Here is a 6,902-nt window from a genome sequence, read left to right on the forward strand (position 1 = left end):
TTATGGCTAACCCCCAGGCCTGGCACACATTAGGACCTTAATTAATACCTGCTGACAGATTCTTCTCTGACCCTGCTCCAATTTCTCCATCATCTAAAGAAGAAAAAACAATTAAGCATTCTCCTTTTTAATGAGCAAAAGGATTGCTTCCAGGTACTTATATTTAAAAAAAATCATATGTATCAGTTTCCCTTGTCTCCTGGGAGAAGCAAGATATGGTTTAATCAGTATCTGCTCACTTATAAACTCCATTTTAACAACTTTCCCCTCATATCTGCTTATCACTTTTTGTTCTGTCTCCTTCCTTTTCCTTTTGGTACTTCAAAATTGCTTGTTAGGTTTCTTATGGTGAGAGAGCTGGAGCTTCTCATGAGAGTCAGATCAGCCCAGGGAATGACACAGACATTCACAGACTTCCAGAGAGGAGAGAGAGGTAGAGGAGAAGGAAGTTGGAGTGAAAAGGAGGAAGCGAAAAGAGCAGGCATTATTTGTAGTCTATAACTTAGTGCATTATCATAAGTAGTTGAGCAGTACAATTATCTTTGTTATTTGAAGACGACATTGAATGCTTTTATGGATTGAATTGTGTCTGCTGTCAATATGTGTCAACTTGGCTGAGCTGTCATTCTTAGTATTATGTAATTATCCCCCATTTTGTGATGAAATATAATTTTCCTATGTGTTATAACTCCGTAGCTCTATGACACTAATTAAGGAAGATTAGAGACTGTTCAATTAATGAAGCAGGACACAATCTATAGCAATAGTCATTCAGAGACACAAAATGGATTAAAAACATGAGTAAAGTTCCAAAGAGCCTCAGTACCTCCAAAACAGAAGGTCTAGAGGTACAGCATATTCTTTGGACCCAAGGTCCCTGCACTGTGAATTCCCTAAATTTGGGGGAAGACAGATGACAAGATCCATGGAGCTCTCTAAGGGACTCCAAGACCACAGATGCCAAGAAAAGGCAGGGAGCTTCTTCTAGAGGCAATTGTAAGAGAGAACCTTCCCTTAAAGCCAGAGTCCTGAATTCAGAGGTGTAGTCCCCTAAATTGTGAAATAACAAAGTTCTGTTTGTTAAAGCTATCCAATTATAATATTTCTGCTTTAGCAATTAGATAACTAAGACAGAGAACTACCTTTACTTTTCACTGTGGTGGCTAATTTGGATTGATTGATTTATCTGGTAATCAAACAGTTAGGTGAACTACTTGATTATTAAAAAGTGTAATTACCTTTATTATTAGGGAATTATAAACTAATAAGCAGTAACATTTTGCCTGAAACAATATCTCCATCTTGAACTCTCTAATACTTGACTTTTAATTCTCTTATTACAGTTACTGCCTCTCCCTAACTTTTACAGTAGTCATTAGAATATACATATTTTATCTCCTATTAGAGAGCCGAAAGACAGAAACTTTGTCTTACCTATCTTTAAAGTCCTGCAGCACCTAGCCCACTTAGTATTTTCTCATCAACAAACTGAATAGCGGTTAGGGTTAGGGTTAGAAAAAACAACAACAACAAAAAACAAACAAACTGAATAGCGTCTGGCAATAGCTAACTGTTATTTCTTGACCCCAAACCATCTAGAGCAGGAGTTCTCAATCTTCCTAATGCTGCGACCCTTTCATACAGGTCCTCATGTTGCGGTGATCCACCAACCATAAAATTATTTTCTTTGCTACTTCATAACTGTAATTTTGCTACTGTTATGAATTGGGCAACCTCTGGCAAAGGGTTGTTTGTCTCCCAAAGGAGTCGAGACCCACAGGTTGAGAACCGCTGACCTAGTGACTATATTTGCACCAAAACCACTCCTGAGCTTCCTACCCAAGGACAATGGACTTCCCTTACTTGGACTGCTTTCTAACCTCTGCTACCTCTCAACTGACGTCTCTCCATAGCAACGTATTCTTCCTTTGGTACCATTGTGGCTAGTTGCCATTGAGTCAAGGCCTGACTCAAAGTGACCTCGTGCACAATGGAGTCTGCTCCTGTACCATGACCATGATCTGTTGCAGATCAAATCATTGTGATCCCCAGGATTTTTATAGGCGAATGTTTTGGAAGTAGATCACCAGACATTTCTTTCTAGTCCACTTAGTCTCAAAGTTCCACTGGTGCCACCTACAATTTGTCCAGGAAGTTGTCCAGGGCCCGGATGCCCTCCTTTAGGCCTTTGCGCTTGCGCGTCTCGGCCACCACCGGCTGGTGTTGTCGAAGGGCGGGATCTGCCAGTGGTCGAACACGCACTGCGGGAAGGCCTGGCCGCCAGTGTTGGACCGCAGGTCGGCTGTGAAGCCGAAGGACTCGTTGACTGGCAGGTAGGCCTTCACAACAAACATGTGGGTGCCAGCCACCTGGGACTCCTCGAACACGTGGCCCCGCTTCCTGTTCAGAACGCCATAGATGCCCCCAACCACTTGCTCGGGACACTGGATCTCCACAAGGTAGATGGGCTCCATGAGGTGTGGCTGGGCTGTCAGCACACTGGCGTAGAGGCAGCGCCGGGCAGTGGGGATGATCTGGCTGCCCCCACGGTGGATGGCATCGGCGTGCAGGGTCACGTCATGGACGTCAAAGCGCACACCCCTCGTGTTCTCCTCGCACAGCGCACCCTCCTTGGTGGCCCACTGGAAGCCGGCCACCACGCTGTCCTTGATCTCATTGAGATACTGCACTCCCTTGGTGATGTCGGTCAGGACGTTGGGGCCAGTACCATCAGGCCCAAAGCACCAGATCTTGCGGGCCTCGGCCACATCCCACTCGTACTTCTCGGCCAGGTATCGAGCGCGCTGCTTGAGCTCCTGGCGCGCGGACACCTCACCCTTGTCGATGTCCTCGGCCAGACCGTCAGGGAAGGGCCGTGCCTTCATGTACAGCCGGTTGTGCTTGTTGGGGGACTTAGTGCACAACACAGAGCTGTGCACGAGGGGCATTGTGTGGGAATCCAGATGTCCCCAGTGGAAGGTGGGCTTTCTGCTATGGAACCCCTACCACCCTCTTTGTAGCGTTATTCTCCTGAATTCACTGTGGTTGCTGTGTTTGCTGCTGACCAGTCCATTCCAACTCCTAGCGACCAGATGCACAACAGAACGGAGCACAACGTTGTCCTCATCATCCTCACAATTGTTAGCTTTGGGCCCATTGTTACAGCCACTGTCAATCCATCTTGTTGAGGGGCTTCCTCTTTTTCACTGACCCTCTACGTTATCCAGCATGCTGTCCTTTTCTAGGACGATTCCCTCCTTAAACATATCTAAAGCATGTGAGACAGGTCTCAAGTCCCATCATCCTCCAGTCTAAGGATCAGTCTGACTGTATTTCCTCCCAGACAGGTCTACTTGTTCTTCCAGCAGTCCACGGTACTTTGGATATGCTTCATCAACAGGATAGTTCAAGTGCATTCATTCTTATTTGGTCTTCCTTGTTCATTGCCCAATGTTTACATGCATAGGAAGTGATTGAGAAGACTATGGCTTGCGTCAGGCACATCTTAGAACTCCAAGTGACATTTTTGCTCTTCAACATTTTAATGAGCTCTTGTGCAGCAGATTTGCCCAATGCAATACACCATTTGATTTCTGACTGCTGCTTCCATGAGCATTAATTGTGGATCCAAGCAAAATGAAGCCCAGGTGCCAATCTTTTCTGTTCATCATGACATATATTTGTCCAATTGTCAGAATTTTGTTTTTTATATAGAGTTGCAAAGCATACTGAAGTCTGATATCTTTGATTTTCATCTGAAAGTGCTTCAAGCAAGCTTGTGTCACCTGCATATCATAGCCTGTCGACGAGTCTTCCTCCAATCCCGATGCCTGGTTCTTCTCATCTCATACAGTCAGCTTCTCAGATTATTTGCTCACAGTACTTGATATGTAAATGTCTCCAGTCTCTCTTCGTTTTTAAAATCTGAAGGCGTTCTCTACTCCTTGGTACCCGTTAACATGAATGCCCTTTGATTCCAAAACATAATATCTTTTGTCTTCAGATTGATTTCTTCTATTGATTTTTACCTAAGTAATATCTATTTATATCTAAAGACTCAGATTAAGACACTTTTATCAAGAAGTCTCAGCTGATAACAAGGGCTCAAATAGAAAGTAAATGCTTACAAAATAATGATGGCAACATATGTACAAACATGCTTGATACAATTGATGATTGGATTGTTATAAGAACTGTCAGAGCCCCTGATAAAATGTTTAAAAGAAAGTCTCCTGCGGTACTTTCACTTGGGTTAGCCTACAATGTTTTCATTGCTGCTGTGTTGTCTGTCTCCTGTGCTGGACCATAGCAACTTGAAGTCAGGAACAATATCCGTCACTTCCACACCTTTGAGTGAAGGAGTGAACAAATGATGAGCAGCCAATGCACATTTTTACCAAATCGCATGTTTGTGATCTTATTTTTAAGTAATGTTATTTGACTAAAAATCATATATATAAATACTTGTGCTATTTTTAGTTTCCTACTATTTAAACATAGTCATTAGCACATCTATTTTATTACAAATTATATGCCCCCTGCCATTAATTATTCAGAGACACAGGAAAGTGTTAATAAAATAAAATTGTAGATATCTCCATTTAGTTTCCAATATCCAAAGCAAACCATGTTAGCATGTTTTTAGACATCTACCTCAAACCCCCTGCCATTGAGCTAATTCCCACTCAGTCACCCGGGATGCCCTTCTGAGGCTAGACATGCTTTTGAGAGCATATAGCCTCCTCTTTCTCCCATGCAGTGGCCGGTAGGCTAGCACACAACACTTCCCCAACAGTGTCTCCAGAGCCCCAAGACATACATAAAAAATTGAATATCTTGAAGGTGCCATTAAAGTTTGGTTTTAAATAAAAATAGAGAACTGTTTGGAGAATTTTGTTTCTCCTTAACAAAACAAACAAAAATGTTTTTGCCTGAGACTCTGCCTCTACTACAGCTTACCCAATTACTAGCCTATCCCCTATGAAGTCTTCAGTATCAGAAACTATGAGTTATGTCCAAAATGAAATAAATTGGACAATCTATGAAGCTGTAGTTAAAAGCTGGATTTCTCATAAACGTTGATATTTGGGGCCAGATGCCCTTGTTTGCGGGTTGGGGAGGACTATGCTTTTAATTGTTGGATGCTGCAGCATCGCTGGATTTTACTCATGAGATGTTAGTAGCATCCCAGTGGCATTATCCCAAACAACAACATAACAAAACCAGGCTCACTGCCATTGAGTCAATTTTAACTCATAACAAACTTATAGACCTTATTGGGTGGGGTAGAGCTACCCCGGTGGGTTACTGAGACTGTAACCCTTTATGGGGGTAGAAATCCTTGCCATTGGCCATAAAATATGTCTCTGGACATAGTCAAATACTCTTTGAGAGTGTGTTGGAGTCAAATTTCTTAATATAGCTCTTCTATCCATTAATTTGTAACTCCCACCAAACAAGCAAGTGAGTGGGACTATGCAAATTGTATGTTAAACACTAATAGAGGGGATTGGTCAGTTTTATTACCACCTTCCTAACCCACTACCCACCCTCATTGTTCTATCTTCCACCACCTACTCCCCACTCCATCCCTCTGCTATAAGGATGCACTATCTTTGAAACAGCAGCAGAGAAAGTCAAGGACCACGAGAAGAGCGTGCTCCTGATCTCTGCCTGAAGTGGTGGAAGCTGAGACAAGATGCACCAGAGACTCTGATATGGAGACTCAGAGGGGCGGTGATGAAACTACGGGGTACCTTCTCCTCATCTGACCCAATTCTATGGAACTGTGAAATGGAGTAATAGTTGGGCTGCCTTCCTGGTCCATGGAGGCAGAGGCCAAGGGGTCACCTGACTGAGAGGCTGAGGAGTGAAGGGAGACTTGTCTGCTAGCAGAGGACTGGTGTCGCTGTGGACCAGTGGCTGTAACCTTACTGTTTACTGATCCTGACTGGTAACATATCCGTTTCCCTAAACAACTCCATAACTGTGAGTATTGTCTGTGAGTTCTAAGTGGCCATTGTAATGAATTATCAAAACCAATCTAGAAGTAGTGTGCCACAGGAGGAATGATTGGAGTCAGAGTAGGTAAAGAAGAATGGCGCATGGAGGCACATCTGGCACCTGCTTCTTGGCAACAGGGAAGCCAGAAGTGGTCAGATAGATAAGGGCTCCACTCTGTTTGATGGAGGGAGACAAACTCCCTCTTGGTTGAGAAGCACTGGTATGGTGTAGGTGTTGTTCATATCTACTGCAGCATCTGATGAGCAGATTCATGTGTCCCAAACAGTCTCTTGAATTTATGACAATTTTCTAGGTGATTCCTAGTCTATTGACTATAACTCTATTTTTTTCTCTTATAGGAAGGAATGGGAAATCTGTATAACATAGCATATGAATCACAGTAAAAGTAATAGTGGGCTAGCCTTAAAGTCACTATAATTAATTTCCAAAGGACTCATTTGCAAATTTCAGTATTTTAACTCTTATTTGCCATACCTGAATATTGGGTCATCACTGTGTTGGGCACCTATTTTGAGAAACATTTATCTAAAAGAGGTATAACATTTTTTTTTTGCATAAAGCTGTTGCTGACAAGTAGGGTACATATCCACAAAGATCTGGAAGTCAAACGTATTTAAAAAAAATAAAAGTTTGTTTTATTCAGTAAATACTGACCTTCACCTCAGGGAAAGAGGATTTGTGCCCTGAAAGAACGTAGTCAGATGAACACAATTACTGCTTCCACTTCCTTCTGATAGTCTTGTGATGCTGTGTTTACAGAGCTTTGAAACGATGTCAGAGAAAAATATATCTTAACATATATCTTTATTTCACTTAAGATGATCCTTATTATTTGTCTATATTTGACTAAAACACAAGAACAAGAAGAGTTCAATTTA

General features: G+C 42.5%; 1 pseudogene; it reads right to left on the reverse strand.

Annotated features, from left to right (window-relative positions):
* Window positions 1-2,136: 2,136 nt before the first annotated feature.
* Window positions 2,137-2,948, reverse strand: LOC101657973 (annotated as a pseudogene).
* Between the last annotated feature and the right edge of the window lie 3,954 nt (window positions 2,949-6,902).

The sequence above is a fragment of the Echinops telfairi genome, unplaced genomic scaffold (genome assembly GCF_000313985.2).
Source record: "Echinops telfairi isolate 266 unplaced genomic scaffold, ASM31398v2 ScPeMD7_1;HRSCAF=3_0, whole genome shotgun sequence".
NCBI lineage: Eukaryota > Metazoa > Chordata > Mammalia > Afrosoricida > Tenrecidae > Echinops > Echinops telfairi.